Consider the following 18,973-nt stretch of genomic DNA (forward strand, 5'->3'; position numbering starts at 1 on the left):
CAGCGGTCTGGAACACTCTACCAGCACATATTAGAAAGGAGCAATCGCACCAGTGATTCAAGAAAATGATTACAACCTGGCTCTTTGACAAATTCGATTAAGGCCGTAACTAACTCTGTCAATGCTCCTAATATGTTGTAACAGAATGTATGTATGTAACTTGTATCCTAAATCTATAATGAAGTGAAGTTTTTAAGTAACCAATGCTGTGATACCCTTGGGTATGGCCGTGTGAAAAATGCAACAAATAAATAAATAATAAAAAACAAATAGCTAATGGGAAACATGGAGAACCGAAAGTGCTTCCGAGGGGCCTTCTTATGCCACAGTCCTCGTGGAACTAGGCACACCTTTGCCGTTTACGACAGCAGCACCAAGCAAAGCAGTTTGTAGAGAAGGAGCTAAGTACCCCCACCTCAATCATCTCGCCCATCTTGCCTATTTGTTGGGAACCAGAGTGTGAGACACCTGCGGTACCCGTGAAAATACAGATACAAAGGAGAATCCTGGAGGTTCCCATTGAGAAAACCATACCTGCATATGAGACAGTACGATGGCCATTTGAAAGAACGTCCGGAAGAAGCAGGACCAATGAATGATGAAGATGAATGGTGACGTCTTGCAGAGTCGAGCTGATGCACATGAAAGAGTTGCAGAGACTAAAGAATGCAGATATTCTATAAGGCATCAAGAAGGTATTGAAGATAAGTGGCATCTCGGGATCAAGATGAAGAAACATATGCTACAGAACTGAAGAGGTAAAGTCAGTTTATACGTGTACAGATGCAAAGAAATGCAAGCAGACAAAGTATTCTTGAGGCTAGCTTTATAGTGACTAGATTGCGGCATGCTCCAACATATACATATATATATATATATATAAAAGCAAATAAAGAATGGATGTTTCCACTACGTGTTATAGTAGAGCTGGTCTAAAGAAAGAAGGCCTCGTTTTCAGTGTGTCGCAGTTAGAAAACAAGTGAATTACAAAGTGAATCTCAGAAAGTCGAGACTGGATGGGCCAAGAAGCCAAGGTCTTATCACGCTGGAGTGAGCAGATATTGGATAGAAATCGTGTGAAAGAACAGAGATCCAGTTCAGGAGGGATGGACAAAAACAAGAAAGACGTCAGCGGTCTATTAGAAATTAGTATTTTTAATACACGAGAGACTCGGTTTTGTGGTCTTCAGTCACGTGGAGGGATGAAGTTGGACGAACATGATGGTCACACCTACGCATGAGGGCAGAGCGTGCCTTCACTCCCCTGAATTCTCCAGGGCAAAGAACACTCCCAAGGATAATTTCAAAGCCCTAATTGACAGCAGACCACTGAGATGATGATGGATGAATATGCTAATTAGTGGGAAGCTATGGTTGGAGACTAGCTCACCAGCACCTGGAAGCCCAGTCTGCATGCTGCTAACGTAGGTGGAAAAGTACTGATGGAGGTAAGAGTGCCAACCAATGGTAAAGGACTGCATGATTAAGGGTCCTATAGTTTGTGTAGCCAATGAGACGTTGTGTATTTAGTGACGTTCATAGTGACCTGTTTTAGGGGAGGGCTTAGTTGCCCCACCTGATCTTAAGAAACCGATCACATTTCTTCACTTCCTTAGACGAGTATGGATCATATACTTAGATATTCCCTTAGACCCTATCACTTTCTTCAATAGGTTTTTGTAGTTTGCCACGTAGGATGACATCAGTAATACATAGGTTGACGTCACCTATGATGATTTTTTGCTATAAAAGAAAGCTTTTTTTCAAGATGCATTGAGAGTTCTTACGCTGAGCCGTCCGTTGATGTCCGTTGTACTCCCTGTTTTAGATAATTGATATTGAAAAAGTTATCCTTTTGCCAACTACCTGAGTCGTTTTGATTATTGATGTTTGAATCATTTCTGCATCCCCATCCATCTCAAAAGTATTGCTACCTCATCTTAAAGGGCTGCGAGACCACAGTTCAAGTTGACCCAAGGAAACCCAATCCAAACCTGCCTTTTGCACTAGCGCCTAAAGTAGTCATTTTAACATCCAACATCTTCAGACTTTTGAAGGGGTATTATGGGATCCATTGACGTGGCGCTGCAGTAACAATGGATGCATTTTCCTAGCTAACCAATCAGCAAATAAAGATAATTGAGTCTTTAAAACCTGTGAATCCGGCAGCAGGCGCTTGATACACTGAGCTATCTCTAAAAGAAGAAAAACGTTGCACCTTTAGATACAACGTGGCTCATGCACACAAGGTCAAAACTTCTGTGTGCAAACTAAGCAGCCGCTCACAGCAAACAATCAAAACAGAAAACATGAGTTCAGATTACCGTTTGCCTGAAACAGAATGCACAAACAGCTTCAATAAAGTTTGATTTTCCCAGTTATCCTTTGATTGAAACAAAGCGAACATACTTCAGTCAATGAGTGTCCCCTCTTACAATTACCCCAACCATGAATATACAGTTTGAGCATTTGTCGGCAGTATTGAACCCAGATGGCATTACTAAGTCACTGTCGACTAAAATATAGTGGGGTGGGTGGGTTAGACACAATGGCCCTCATTACGACCCTGGCGGAGTGGGTTACCGCCAGCGGTAATCGTGGCGGACCCGTCCGCCCTACTACGAGTTCCTGTAGCGCCATGGAGCCTTTCTCCGCCTGGTTTTACCGGGCGGAGAAATCCATGGCGCTAAGGGACCTCGTTGTTAATTACGCCACCGTACTTTACGGTGGCGTAATTAACGCCTTCCCCACTCCCATTATACCCTATGGGGCAAGAATGGGAATGGGGAAGGGCAAAATGGGGATTGGGGATTTACCGCTCTGCCAAGGTCGGCATGGGGTGGAAAATCCGCCAACCCCCATGGCGCTATCGGCAGCTTTCCGCCGTGCTCCGCGGTGCATTTAGCACCGCGAATTCCGCCAGGGTCGTAATGAGGGCCAATGTTTTGCATTGGAGTTGATGTTCCACAGTAGCAACAGCAGTCACAAAGAGCCATATGGTATTGGACTTGGGAAAACATGGAGATCGCATGCCACCAACACGTACATCCTTGTCATCGAGTCTTCAGGCTTCACTGCCCCAAGCATCATGTGTCCATGAAACTTGCCAATGGGATCTTCAAAAAAGGTCAGCTTGGTGGTACTAGGGATCTATCTCGGATCAAAAGCCCTACAACTAAATGATGGGGCACAGTGTGCTTTTTTAAATGTTACGCTCAGATAAGTGACCAAGATCCTTGTCCAACAGTTTAGATACAAAAACGGAAACGGGAGCAAGCCCCACTTAACGGGTCAAGTGCTGCAACGTGCACAGGTATTTGACAGATCTCTAGCAACTCTTGCCATACAAAAAAGTACACTTTTTGGAATAAGCCTTGAAAGCTACTAGTTCTGCACTGCAAGTAATCTACAGAGCACTGACGCTACGTTGAGTCCCTGCACTACGTGACTGCAACCAGCTGTGACCCCAACAAAACTGTACACCGCCCCCCAAATAGGCTGTGTCATGTGCCCCGGCTGCTGCTGAAATGCTAAAACCGGCCCAGGAGAGCGATGGCAGGCTGCCATTTCCTCAGGAGGGGCGGACCAGGCTCATGCTCCTGCCACAGGATTCAAGCTTTCACGTTGAGGTCTCGGGAATGACCGACTGATGGCAAATATATCTGGATTCCGCTGCTCAAGAACGACATCAAGCGCGCAGTTTCCACAGCTCTCTGTGCAATAAATCACTTTGCACGGCCTTAACTCTAGGATTGCACCATCTCTGAGGTATCATGCATGGACATGGATGGCTACCTGTACTTAAAGGCTTAGTCTGTATACTTGTCGGAGAAGTAGATATTCTTGTGTGATTTGCAGCCAGCGGCGCAAAGCTACTCTCAGTGCATTGTTCCAGAGCTTGACGAGTGCTGCTCTCTGGGCTTGATAACGGACTTGCCAGCAGCTGTGAGCTTTTGCTGTTATAGCGGTTCCACCATAATTATTGAAAGCTCACTCTGATCAGATGATAATGGGCAGTGTGAGAATAACAGACACCGGGGTGGGACTAGTCTCCGCAGCCGCTCTCCTGGCACCCTGCGGATTTAATGGAAGGTTTCCAGATTGGTTTTCCAAGGCGGAATAAAGGTGGTTCTGCAACCAGGTAAAGTGGGGGTGTACGTATTGTTCCCCTTGGGGCCCGCAGAGGGAGCATCCTGGACAGTGTGTCCCGGCTTTATTTAGCAGGTTAATCTATGTGCTTTGTGGCGGTCAACTAACTAGGGGAAAGGAAATCGAAAAAGGAGCATCATTTTGAAGCTGGCATCTTGGGACATCACACAACAGGAGTCTGCACAAATATACTAGAGGGTTACTCGACAACAAAACCAAAAAGACATTTAGCTCACTTTATAGAATGGGTTCGGAGGGGGGACTGGCCAGGGTCGGACTGGGACTAGAAATAGGCCCGGACACACAAAAAAAAGTGGCCCACCCCTCGCCTCAGAAAAGTGGCCCACCCCTCGCCTCAGAAAAGTGGCCCACCCCTCACCTAAAAAAAGTGGCCCTCAAACCATCATCCGTGAATCGCGTCAATTCACAACTTAACAGAAAATGCTACTTATGGAGGGTTCATGTGTCTGTTGCATGTTATGTTTTATGTAAAACGCCTGGGAAAGTGATAACCGGTCCGATAGCACAGCGAGTAAAGCACTATAAAAAAAAAATTAGAATTAGAGCACTTGCTTTGACATTTGTGCAGAGCCTGCTGATGCAGGTTCAAATCCCGGCAGGATCAAACTCAGCCTTTCATCCTTCCGAGGTCGATAAATGAGCACCACACACCGTGGGTATTAATAAGCGGTGCTCAGATACCTGAGGGTTCGTAGCGCTATATAAATGCTAAATCATTATTATTATTATTTTATAACATTCCTTTTGTTCTTTTTAAAAAATAAAAACATCATCACTTAGTAAAATACTTATTTTGCAGAACCAGACTCAAAGCATGTCTACTCGTTGACACCAGTAATGAAAATAGAGTTGCATTTAATAAGCAGTACACAGCCAAATGATGACACAATAACAACACAACTCATAAAATAACATAACGTTGCATACAGTTCTGTGACAGGGTCCACAGCTCCTGGAAATCCTGCTTCCAGCTTCATGAAAATCCTGGAAATCACTCAATCAAGAGTTCCTGCAACAATGCACTTTTATGTGCAACCAGGTCGATTATGTCTGGATTTTGCAATTGGACAAGCACATTACGCTCCACTGACATGAGTATAAAGGCTTCGAGGTTGTCCTGGCAGAGGTGGTTTCTTAGGCGGGTTTTAATATTCTTCAATTTTGAAAAACTTCTTTCACATGCTACCTGTGTGCAAGATAAGGTCAAGATGAACTTGTATGCCAAATACAATTGCCGGTAAGCACTACTAAAAAGTTCATACCTTTTTAGAATTGCATAGCAACATATTGCACAGTTACGGCATGTATTGCATTTCTGTACTAAAGGTAGCTCTCCAAAATCTTGTAGTGCTAGATCTTCACTGTGTAGGGCTTCAATGGCATACTCTTCTGGTAGTGTCCTCCTCAGTTTAGTCCACTTGCTTGCAAAGTCTGAGAGTTCTTCCCTTAACCCCTGTAGCGTTATGGAGTCATCCAGTCTTTCAAGCAAGGAGCACATATTTGTAAGAGCATTGTCGGGTAGACTTTCATTGAAATTTTTGGGATCCAGGCATGCTATATCTGCGGCAAGTGATGAGTGGGTTTTAAAACGACTAGTTAGGCTTTGAAGAATGTTGTCCATAATGGCATTATGTACAGTAACTCTAAACCGGTCTTTAGCCAAGGTGATTGGCTCATCCCTTGCATTCATTCCAGGCATCCTCTTTTTGTGGGCCACTATCCCCTCTGGAAGTGCAGTTTCTACTCTTTTATCATAGCCTCTCTCTTCCAAGCCCACGTTGGCCCATTCTGCACATTTTTCAGCTGCAGAATACACAGAATCAAAATTTCTTGACTGTGCAGCAAGCGCTTTTGTAGTGTCCAAGACCATTCTTTGTGCCTGTAGGATGTCCATTCCACTTGTCTGGAGGTACTTAGATAATGGAGTTGTCGAATTAAATACTCTGAGATATAACTGAGCTGTGAGCACTGTTTGGAATTTGCACAGAGATTCAGAAAAGTTTAAAGCTTGGTAACGGACGTTTGCATTGAATTTATCTGTATTTGAGCCAATATTATTGAGTGCAACAACCACATCAATGAACATTGCTTTGTTTGGGTTATTAAAGGAGCCAAAAACTTTCCGTAGTGCTGCATCCTTTGCCCACCACCTTGTTTCTCCTATTATTTGGATTGTGCGGCCTTCCACAGACAGCTCACGCCACACATCCATCCTTTTGTAGGACTCCCTGAAAAAAACGGCACAGGAGTTTAACAGGCCAAACAAAGCCATGGATTCATTTGATACTTGTGTCCCCTCTACAAGTACAAGATTTAATACATGTGCATAGCACCAGACATGTATTTGACCAGGGGATTCCTTACTGAGCCAGGATGTGAGACCATTGTACTGCCCCTGCATATTGGATGCACCATCGGTTGAATTCCCAATGCACTTGCGTAGGTCCAGACCATTATCTTTAATAACACTCTGCACCAACTCAAACAGCCCCTTTCCAGTAGACAAAGTGCAGTTGGTTACTGCTAGTAGGCGTTCATGTACAGTGTCAGTAACATATCTAATAATTATAGAGCACTGATCAGTAACACTCACATCTTGGGTTGAGTCTATCTGAATGGAAAATATCTCTGCTTCCTTTATTTCTTGACAGATTACCATTTCGATCAGTTTGGAAATGGCTTCAATCACATACCCAATTGTAGTCTTTGACATGAAGGTCACAGAAGCACCCCGGCCTTGCCCAGTTTTCTTTTTGGATTTGGTTTGAATTACCTCAATATGTTCCTTTAGAGGTCTGTCATATTTACTTAGGAGCAGAAGGATTTCAAGGAAGTTGCCATGATCCAGCTCTTCATTATCCAGCTCGGACATGGACTCTGATTTCCCACGAAAACTGAGCCCCCTTTTCCCAATGACTTTTACAACATCAATAACGCGCTCCAATATGTCTCTCCTTTTTCTGATTTGCTCACTTCGAGCTAATTTCTGTCGGTGAAAGAGTAAACCGCCTATGTCAACCCCTGAAAAGTTTAACATATATGAATCTGTGCACCTCCGGTGACCTTGGCCTGCCTCATGTTCTGCAATGCGCTGGTAAATACGCCTCCAGTTTTTCATCCCGTTGATGAAAAGACCCCTCTCTCCACGTTTAGTAAACGCTAAACAAACTGTGCAAAAAAGGGCCTTTTGTATTTCAGAGTAACTTAACCAATACCGTTTTCCCCCATCTTTCCTCCAAAAGGCTAAGCTGGCTTTGATGTGTCTATGTTTGGGAGGTTGAATTGGATGGTGCTGAAAGAAATAGGAAAGTTGATCTGGTTTTGGACGTTGAAACAAGTAGTCTGCCACCTGTAGATCATCTTTCCGTGCTCTGTGCTTCACACCCCCGTTCCCTGAGTCTTCAGTATGTTGTAAAGCAGATAAAGATTCTTCCGAATGACTAGTACCTGCCACTTCCTCTGGGGAGATGATGTTGTCTCCAATTATTTCTGGCAGACTTGATTCTGACACTTCCTCCTTGGGGGAATCTTCAATTGTTCGTGGCAGACTGGTACCACCACCGGCTGGCACTTCCTCGAGACGGACAGCCTCAATTATTTCTGGCAGACTTGTTTCCGACACTTCTTCCTTGGGGGAATCTTCACTAGTTTGTGGCAGACTGGTGCCACCACTGGCTGCCTCTTCCTCGAGATGGACAGCCTCAATTATTTCTGGAAGACTTGATTCCAACACTTCTTCCTTGGGGGAATCTTCAATTGTTTGTGGCAGACTGGTACCACCACCGACTGCCTCTTCCTCGAGATGGACAGCCTCAATTATTTCTGGAAGACTTGATTCCAAAACTTCTTCCTTGGGGGAATCTTCAATTGTTTGTGGCAGACTGGTACCACCACCGACTGCCTCTTCCTCGAGATGTACAGCCTCAATTATTTCTGGCAGACTTGATTCCGACACTTCCTCTTGGGGGGCACATTCAATGATTGCTGACATTGTAGTTGCTGAAGCATCTGCCTCTGTTGAGATGTCTCCAATAACTGCAGAGACTCTGGCTTCTAGTCTTCTCACATCTTGATCTCTTGTTGATGGGTCCAGTGAAGAACCAGGTTTAACACTTATACCTGAAGAAGATGGCTGGTAACCCTCATCCACTTTTCTCCCAGCAACACCACTTGACATTTTGATGGTCTGACCTGTAAACAGATCTTCAATGTTTTTGTTTTGCCGGATTTCCTCTTCAATTCGCCTTTTCTTCTTTTCTCTTAGTTTATCTGCTCCTCCCTTTCTTTTTTTTGAATCCATTTCTCCCCTAAAAAATAAAATTAGCTTAATTGTGCATCGGATTCCTACCTTTATCACAGTAGGTCTAAGTAACCTGGCTGCCAGTGCCAACATCCAAAATATAATTTCAGTAAGAGGAAACAAGTGCTTGTCAGCATTTTCAGATGCGACTGTCCCCAGCCTCACCATAACCTCCCTCCCAAAAAAGAGAACAATATCCAGCTGGGTCTATAAAATGCTGAGTCTAACAGTAATCCAGTCCCATGGCATGGTAAATGAACTGGATGCATGCATCTTATTTTTCCAGGCGAGCAAGCAGTGGCCTGGACGTTGTATTATGGCATGACGTCTCAGAAAAAAATAGTACCCAAAAAGGAAAGCTGCATTGTAATTAACTTATGAAAAACACCAAGGGTGCATGCAGCAACATACATATAGCAAGTGAATGCCTGCTGCATGCACACAAATGCACACATTTGTGTAATCTTCCTACCCTCCACCCCAGTGTTTGAGAGTGGTATAATCCAGGTTTTCCTTTTGCCCTAGCATACATTAGGCCTGGATGCAAATTCACAATAACAAAACGTGGCCAGATTGAAACAGGAGGAATAGGCTAGGAGTTCTGCCTGGTCACTGTTCTGCTTATATGCTGGACTGGAGCCTAGGGTGGCCGTGCATCTGGGGGGAGACAACAGGTGTGCACAATAAAGGCTGCCAAAGTAGTTTGAGTGTGCTATACAGGACCACCTTACATTGCACTGCATTGAATATGTACAGTCACTAGTGGTTACTTACCCACAGGGGTGAGCTTGCCTGGCTGGCTGTTGGTAGCTCCGCGCTAAGGCCTGACTCGAGTGGATACTTGAACAGTGACCTGCCTGCAAAAAGAAACAAGGTAAAGATGACGAAAAGCCAATAAACACAGTATATAGCATATAAATACAGTGCAGGGCTTGTAACAAAGATATGATGGGCACCGAAGCATCCCCCAATAGCTAGGGGCTAAACCGTAGTCTGTCACAAAAAAAGGAGTAGAGCATCCAGGTCCATAAAGGCTATATGCAAATTGAGCTAAAAACAATAGAGGATGATTTGTGATGTGTTGATGTATTCCTTGTTTCATTTGGAGGATGCAAATTGCTAAAGCATTTCCAGATAGTAATGTGCTATTGCAGGGAACTGGGATTGCAGTAAACAGGTAAAGGTCATTTGAATATAAGCTCTAAACTAGACATCAACTACAAGGGCTTGTAAAAAACAATGTGTGTGAGTGAGACTTGATACAGAGTGAACACTGACTGAGGAATCTGTGCCCAGCAAAGCGCAATGCTATAGAAAGGAATGCATTGCCTACCACGGTTCTCACTGCGCAAACACAGATGTTTCTACAGAATCAGTGCCATTAATGAAACGCTACCTTTCACCCCTTGACAAAACAGGAAATGGCCATGAAATAGCATTGTTCCTAAGTACACTATGAAAAATATGGTTATGATTTCACTAATGTGATATACATTTAATACAAGAAAGGATCACCATATGTATCATTAATATCTGTGTCTATAGATCCATATTGTCAAATTACTGTGAATACAAGCAGACGTCCAAGGCCAAATGATAATGTTATTGTATAGCACTTACGCTTAAGCTCTTTTTTATAGAATAAATATGCATACAATTTCACCCAACCTGTCTTGGTATTCATTTATCGCCCTCAGGATGAAAGGCTGAGATGACCTTGCTGGGATTCGAACCTGCAGATCACACACACATCACAGCAGCGAGCGCTCAACCCACTAAGCTATCATATCGGCTATAGTAAAATGAGCATCTGCAGGTCTGGTGCAAATTTGGCCGCATTTCAAGACTGTGTGCAATGCATCTACTTTTCAGGCTCTGCCCACGGTAGTGCTTGTGTGACAAGGGCCTCAGCAAATACAAGTGCATGACACAAGGCAATGGCGCCTGACTGTTGAGGGTAGTTTCTAAGATCCCAACGTGCAGTCTCTAGTAAATCACGTCCATGACAAGCTGCCAGCCAATCCCAGGGCCTTGAGCACCTGATGGTAGGCTGATGTTAGCTGGATGTCAAAGCCAGCCTGAAAACAACAACATCACGTCAGTAAAACACTGTCAGTAAAGGCCCTGTTTCTGGAACAACATACACCACCAAGGCATCTTTCTCCCTTTCAGCCCTACAAAGGGAACCCGGCGCAGTGGAGCATGGTCGGGGAGACAGGGTATGGTCATACATGTCAATATGCCCCATTCCATTCAGAAGATGGTAGTCAGGTGCTGCTTGTTTCTTAGCGTTCTGGGACTTGTAGTCTAGGATTGCCCCTTATGACTCCAAGACTACAAGGTACAGAAGGCAAAGATAAAAACAGGAATGGACTACCATCTCATAAATCGAATGGGTCCTACATGTTGGCATGTATGTGGTGGACATGCAGCAAAGCCACAACATGCTCGAGTGGTGCAACGACCATTGTGCAGATTGGGGTTTAGTCGCCCCCTAAATTTTGGGTTAAGTTGATTTGTCCTGGGTGATCTACACAGCGTTGGCAGAACAAGACACAGACAACGCCTGCAGCTGCACAGTTAACAAAGGCCTGCAATTAGTAATGCAAAGCATTTCATTGTTGGAAACTGCATTTGAATGCATACATTTTTAGGCAGTTGAAATCGTGATGGGGTGTTAGTACTAAAATGTCAAGGGAGTGATTGGAAGGGTGGTGGGGGACAGGACACAGCTGATTCACACGGCAGTCTTTCTGTAGGCGCTTTCAGACTTAAATGAGAGAGTTAACTGCTTGTAACATTGAAGCTGAACCAAAATAGTCTCATTAGACTGTGTAAAGAAGTTAGATGCCAGCACACAAGTAAGTTTGACCCCTCCTACACAGTCTCTCAAGTTAGCCCCGCCCCCAAAATGTGAAGGTCTAGACTCCCGCTTGCCCCCACACTCCCTTGGTTTCAAAAATGAAAACCTTGCGCACTGATATTTTTACCACTACACCCCCAACAACACCAACGAATGTCGCACAGCAATATCAACATGCAATACAGGTGTGTGGAAACGGGCACTGAAATAAGGCACGAGGTCGCCGCTACCAGGTGTGCGGGCCAGCGTCGTCGAGGAGGGGTGAGGTCCGGGGAGGGGGGGCGTACTGTGACCAGCCCTGCACGCACACCTGACACCCAGACATACTCCTGAGAAACGGGAGAGGGGCCCGGGCCCAGTACACGCCCAGAAACAGAACGAGGGGGGGCAGCAGCCTCGTCAGACTACTCCCGTGTCCCTAAAACCACAAACCGGGGCGCAGAACTGAGGGCTTAGCCCCCCAGCAACAGACTCGGACTGTCCTACAGGACAATAGGGCAATGCCAAAACCAAACACGAAAAATAATGGTGTCTCAGTGAGTGGTGTGTGTGAGCCGTGTGTGCCCACTTTTTGGGGAGTCAAAGGGGCATGGGTTACTTCTTAGTTTTCCATTGTTATGGATAAATGTTCTTTAAATTGCACAATTTGCATCACATTTTAACAGAAAACTTCACGGCTGTCAAGCGAACGGTAAAGTAAGCTCGCACAGTTAAGAGTCCTACAGAACTGGCAAACCATAGATAAACTCTAGCGGTGACTGTGCATTCTTACGTATGACTGCTCATACTGCGAGTTCCCCAAGGCATTGGCAGTGTACTTCTGAAAGTCGGCCGCACTGACAGAACACTGTTGAAGGGCGCTGCCCCACCTCCACCCTCTTACCCGTAACCCACCCAACGGTGTGGCGTCGTTCATTAACCCTGGGTCACAATGGATGCCGGGATGAGTGAAATAGGAACATTAACACTATGTATCATGTAAAATAGTGAAGTTGGCATGGAGGAGTTTGAACCCAGGTGTTCAGATTATAGAGTTTGCAATTTAGGCAGTGGACCACCTACTGCTAAACATTAGGCAAACCAGCTATACACTTAGAAAAGGCAAAGGAGCCCGACAGATAACGTATGTATGCGCAATTAGAATGCAATCCAGCAAAGTGGATTTTAAATGTGCCTATGCCGTTCTCCACAGTAAAAAGCGAGATGTACAGAAGTTAATCAACTGTATTTGTTAAAATAGTACACTCTACATATTTAAAATGGCCAGTTATGTAAAAAGTTGACAACGCTCATGAAAAAGTACACTTCCACATATCATTTAGATAGGGATACTGTGGTGCATTTGGAGATAGGCAACAGCATATACATTACCAAATACAATATTAAAAAGGCTCAGCGAGTTCAATGCTTGCTACATAGACAAGAGGCTTGGGCACTATTCAAACAGACTGAAACAGTGCCACAAAAGGAACACATTGCCGTTTCCAGCTCAAGCCCCCAGCCCCGCACGCACACCCTGTTCCTTAAATTGCACAATTTGCATCACATTTTAACAGAAAACTCCGCCTTGGGCACTATTCAAACAGTGCCACAAAAGGAACACATTGCCGTTTCCAGCTCAAGCCCCCAGCCCCGCACGCACACCCTGTTCCTTAAATTGCACAATTTGCATCACATTTTAACAGAAAACTCCGCCTTGGGCACTATTCAAACAGTGCCACAAAAGGAACACATTTCCGTTTCCAGCTGTGGGCACATTGGTGCGTGCCCGTCTGCCCGAGACAATGCTATATGCCCCACTTCGAGCCAGTGCCCGCCAGCACCCGCCACCTGCAAGAAGAGAGTTAGCTAAGCTCAAACTGGGCTCCACTCCAAGCCTACATACACCTCCCCGCCTGGGCCGGCTGTAAAGGGGGCAGGGGTCGCAGGCCCCAGGAGCCCCCCACCACAAGAAGTTGAAAGAGAGAGAGGCGGTGGGACAAGGTGGCAAAGACTCCCTACAAAAAGAAAGAAAGGGATCAGGGAAATGGAAACCCCAACCAGGCAGGCAGTCTGTACAAACACCCACCCACAACTGCAAAGAAGTGTGGGGGGGGGCGCAAGGTTTGTGGTGCATCTTACCTGAGCACAGCCTGGCTCGGTGGCTCCTCCTGCTGAACTTCGGTCTGCGGTCTCGCTGTCTCTGAGTCTCTCGTACTCGTGGTGGGATGGAGGAGAGGCCCAACGAACGCCCAATTTATTCTCTAGCTCGAGTTATGTGGTTGCCGCCCGGCGACACAGAGTCTGGGACAGCGCCGCAGCCTGAGCCACATCCATATTCCCAGAGCCCCCGGCCCAGCCCCCCAGGCACAACAGTTGCTTTCAACTTTGCACAAAGGGCAACACCTTCCTGAAAAGTTGAAAGCAACTTGTTGGGGCCCGGCCCCGGGCGGGCGTGGAGGCCGGCGCAAGACTGTGTGCTGTGGCCCAAGTCCAGCCCCCGGCCCAGCCCTGGCGGCAGGAGGAGGCCGCAGCCGGCGCAGGCCTGCTAATTTCATTAGCAGAGCGAGCCGGGGGGGGCGGCCCCCCAGGCCCAAGGCGAGTGAGCAGTGAGCACCATCTACGCCCATGGCTGGCACGGTGCATCTGCATGATGCATAAATTATAATGCATCGATTGGCATCATGCAAATTTGCTAATTAATGTGCTGCTTTATCAAATCATCAAAGCAAGGTAACAACAACGTGTGTGTTGTTACCTTGCTTTGATGATGCGTGACAGCCCTCCTGACCCCTGCCCGCCCCCTGCTGCAGTCGGTGTCAGTTTCCTATCCGTGCTGCGCCTGCGAGCGAGGCAGCAGCAGCCAGCCTGGCCCAGGCCCTGAGTCGATGCAAACATGTAAAAAAAAAACACGGCCCGGGCCCGGCAGCTTGGGCCACCCACGGGCGGCCCGTGCCCAGCCCAGTCCCGTGGTGGTGTGGCACTGTCTACTGCTGGCACACTCTCACGCAAGCAGCGCAGCGCCATGGCACTGCACTCATGCACTGCTGTGCCACAGTGTACTGTGTAAATTAAAAAAAAAAAACGGCCCAGGGGGTGGCTTCACGAAAAAACCGGCCCCCAGGTTCTCAAAGTACACCGGCCAGTGGCCGATCGGCCGATGCGGCCAGTCCAACCCTGGGACTGGCACAAGCAGGGAAAGTGTGTGCAGGGACCCGGGCACAGCCTTATCTTTATCTTCTAAGGCTGTAACAAAATGGCTACCCTCGGGAAAAATGCGCCTACTCTCCAGCCAATCAAATACTACTGACATCACAACATACTGTACTGCCAATAAGGTACTGCTTACAATGGACAACACTAGACCTCCACATCCACAAGGAATTCCATGGCCATTTTTTATATAAAAACATAACTAGAACAGTAACTTGGTTATTTATGATAAAAAATACATTAAAATGTTTAACATAAATTAAAAGCTGTAGTAAATATTTTTAAAATCATCAATCATTTAACTAACATCAACAGCAGGGGGCTGCCATTTTGGAAGTAAAATGGCTGACTAATTCATCACACAGTACAAATTCGGTGAAAGAGTGCAAAAAGAGGTGTGGTTGGAGGGAAAATGGGTGGGAATGGGAGGACAATCCTTTAGATTTCACTTCATTAAATGGGTGGGACACATAGCCAAACTACATAAATCGATCCTCATATGTCATCTGCATTGAAAAGCTAAACACACCTATATTCAGAGCCCCTGTTTCAAGCTCTTATATTAAAGCTCTTATTTTTATGACAATAGTCTCAGGTTTATAGGTAGTGCTTTCAGCACCGCCTAATAGCTAAAACTAAAAAATAATGTATTGCAAACTTGAGGCTTAAGCAAGTTAATGAAAAATAGCTATGAATAGCAGAAGCTATTGGCATTCCTACGTTTCAAAGATCAAAAGTTTGAAAGGCTATATTGTAGGGGTTGCAGGCATCCTAGTCCTAAATGAGGTGCCTACATTTCTCTTTACAAACCTTCTCTATTTCTTACTCGTATGGTTTTCAACATTTACATCCTGGTAAGTCAAGACCTTTAGTTGCCTTTCTGCTTCTGAACTCCATATTCAAACTCTCTTGTTTGCTCACCTGGACTATTTCTATTCTCTTTTCATCAGACATAAATTCTACGTTCAGTCTCCCATAAAATCTGCTACAGACACCCTGCCCATCTATACTTTCACCTTCCATATTCTTCCCACACTTCCTTGACACAGTTTTTCTGTCGGACTTCCCATCTCTTTCTGTGTCAGATTATAAGTATTATTGCTTGACTTCAAATCTTGTCATGCTCTGACAATCCATACTTGTGTTTCTTTGACCCTCTCTATTCACCACATCACACTTTCTGCTCTTTTTTTCTCCAAGATCACACGCTGTCAAGCTTGAATGCACACTCACACATCCATTCCATCAGTGCTAACGCCTCTAGATATATATACTGTGTTTGGCTGAAAAATGCTATGTATAAAATAGCACTGCCCTATAGACAAAGACATTTTCATGGAGAAAAGGTTTGACATTTGCGCTAATTTGCATAACCACAATGCATTGCCCTTCTGGCTGTGGCATAAAATTTGCTACAGACACCCTGCCCATCTTTTCTTTCATCTTCCATATTCTTCCCACACTATGGAAATATTAACTGTTCTTAGCCACTTTCCCCCAATCATTGATCTGTTTTATGCTTTCACTATTTCCTTTTGAGATAGTGTGTCATTTTAGGATCTTGTTCGCCACTTTGGCAAAAGTGCTTTAGAAATACAAACCATCAAAAGGTCAACAAGGGCCGGTCACGTGTAGAATGAGAATTCCTTACTTTTTACACAAATACATGGACTGCAGAAAGGGTGACTGGACATATTATGACAAAATCTGTTAACAGGGGCAGCATCAGGGCCTTTCAAAGTTTTCAATTGAAAGGGGCCTTGAGTCCAGCAACTGCCCCGTGTTTCCAGTAAGCAGTCTTATGACAGAGCGATATAGTCCTTTCTAAATTACTTTCATCCTGGGGATTGAAATATGCCCTTTGCAGCGCTCACCTTACAAGCTGCGTTTACTGGAGCCCTTCTGGCTGTCACTTCCCTGGGGGTATACAGAAGGTGGTATCTCCTCGTGACCTTGTAACGAAGCTTCCTCCACATCAGCCACTTGCTAACAAAGAAGGGTTTATAGCTTTTCAGTGTGCATTTAGTGTTTCGGCTTCATGCTCGCTGCCCGTCTTCTGATAAGCGACAGCTATTAACCCCCAGCTGTATTTCTTTGTCTCCATTATAATGTATGCACCCCACGGTTGCCACAGACTGTTTTCCACTCTAAGCAAGGGCTGGAGGGGGGGCAAACCATGACGTTGAAATGCACGCCAACACCTCTTCAGCCGCGCCTGAATGTGCACACGTGCTTGTAGGCATGTGGAAAGGCCTGCAGTTTTGAAATGTTTGCACACAGGCTTTGTTAACGCATGCTCCGATGCACTGTGGAATTACTCTCTCAAAGTCGCCCACCAGACAGAGCCGCATCCGCCCAGACAGGAGAGATTTTGCTAGCCTGGTAATTGTAGAAATTATACCTTGCATTAAGCTGCCAAAATGACTACCAGGATTTCGTAGAATGGTAGCTTTCCTTCCAGTCTACACAAATCCCCTCCGATACCAAGCACCCCGAGCTACACAGCAATCACAAGGAGTGTTGAGTGATTTCAAGAACAGCTCATCGGTTTTCTGAAAAAACATGTGCAGTTTTGCATTCTATCCAGGGGTGGACTGGGAACCAAAAGAGGCCCTGGAATTCGTTTTCAAAGTGGCCCCATATTACACATTGTCAGCAAGCTAACCCTTTACCTATGAGAACATTTGGAAACAAAATAGGTTACCACAAAAAGAGGACCAGGGTGAAGAGGCCTACCGGGAAAAATCTCCAGAGTTCCCTATGGGTCAGTCACCTCTGATTCTATCGAGTAACGTCGTGAAGATCCCGAACTAGCGATCTGTTGCTGCATTCGTTCGCAGCAGTTTGATGTCAGTCCTTCTCCTGGCTCACTGCTTTGTGTATGTTTCGCCCTCGGGCTCTGAGATATTCCTTACCCTCCTATGTTATCTTATAACATGCATTCTAAGTGACTCCCAGCCATGCTGTTGCAGATTTCTTAATTGCCTCCCCAGGACCTAAACTGGAGTGGACTAGTTCCAGCCAGCATGAAAGAAGGCAGAGAGGGCTTCATGGGGGGTGGGGGGTAGGATGGGGATTCCAGGCGTTTCCGCTGCAGCGGCAAACACAATGGGCCTCATTACGACCCAGGCGGTAAATTACCGCCTGGGCCGTGACTTTACCACCATGGCGTAAACTACGTTTACGCCATGGTGGTTGGCGGACTTACCGCCCCATTCCGACCTTGGCGGGGCGGTAAGTCCCCAATCCCCATTTACCCTTCCCCATTCCCATTTTTGCCCCATAGGGCATAATGGGAGTGGGGAAGGCGTTAATTACGCAACCGTAAATTACGGTGGCGTAATTAACTCCATGGTCCCTTAGCGCCATGGATTTTAATACCTGCTAAAAGCAGGTGTTAAATCCGCCATGGCGCTAAGGGACCTCGTACTCAGGCGGTAAGGGTCGGCGCTGTTTACGCCGCCGTAAACCCCTTACCGCCTGGGTCGTAATGAGGCCCAATATCTCACTTAACAGAAGGGCAACTGTGGAAGCCGTTTGGAATGGACTCGATCTCCCTTCTCTGACTGGAACAGAAATGTACAATGCAAAGATACATTTCCGGTTCATCTACACACCACGGTCTCTATTTCCCTATCTGAGGAGCAGAGGCGTTGCTAGGGGGAGGGGCTGAGGGGGCTATAGCCCCGGGTCTTTTGGTTGTAGCCCCGGATAGAGGCTCAGGGACTACAACGAAAAGGCTATAGCTAGCCCCGAATCCCACCAGTGCTGTCATTATCTTAGCCCCTGACCTTTTTCAGACTTATCAACACCCCTGCTGAGGAGATCCCTCCCAAATAAAGCAGCAGCAAAGAATGAGCAAATGATCCCTGCGGCAGGCACCATGTTAAGCTTCAGTGATTCAAGGTGGACAGTCACAATAAGTCCAAAGAAGGGACATTGCAGCGAATGGTATTAAGGACAGACGCCCTTAATACCATTTTGACCACAACTTTGTGAAATGAGGGCCATGGACTGACAGCCTGTTCGTGTTTCAACACTGATGTCATAGCTTCCAACCTGACTCTGTATGAGTACATGCTTTGGAGTATTGAGTTTTGGTTTCAACCTCTGCTTTTGGTTGTAGGCTTCGCCAAGAGTGATACGACTTACGGCAAGGTCACTATGTTGTTTAATTTTAACTTTGGACGTCCAGGAACTGATGCTTGAGTTCAGTTGGGGGAATTGAATGTATTTTTGATTCATTGTAGGAATTCATGGGATGGTGTAATTGAGTCTGATAACATCATGTGTGTGGCCCTTATAAAAAGGTACCGTTTTCTATCGGAAACACGTTGGGAAAATCTGAAAAATGGACATAAGACAGGAAACCTGTCTATTTTTCCACTGACGTTGCTTTCTACTTTGATGTAGTTTTGTGTTCTGAACAACACACGAGTCATACAGTG

General features: G+C 45.7%; 1 protein-coding gene across 4 annotated transcripts in view; it reads right to left on the minus strand.

Moving 5' to 3' along the window:
* Positions 1-18,973, minus strand: part of CMKLR2 (chemerin chemokine-like receptor 2) — a 211,181-nt gene that overhangs the window by 109,736 nt on the left and 82,472 nt on the right. For 2 of the 4 annotated variants that reach the window (XM_069615569.1, XM_069615570.1), the window contains exon 2: positions 9,245-9,327. The exons of the other annotated variants lie outside the window; for them this stretch is intronic. The gene's annotated coding sequence lies outside the window, so the exon portion shown is untranslated. The remainder of the gene's footprint in view (positions 1-9,244; positions 9,328-18,973) is intronic. 4 annotated transcript variants of the gene reach the window in all.

The sequence above is a fragment of the Ambystoma mexicanum genome, chromosome 9, assembly GCF_040938575.1.
Source record: "Ambystoma mexicanum isolate Mex_15411 chromosome 9, UKY_AmexF1_1, whole genome shotgun sequence".
NCBI classification, from domain to species: domain Eukaryota; kingdom Metazoa; phylum Chordata; class Amphibia; order Caudata; family Ambystomatidae; genus Ambystoma; species Ambystoma mexicanum.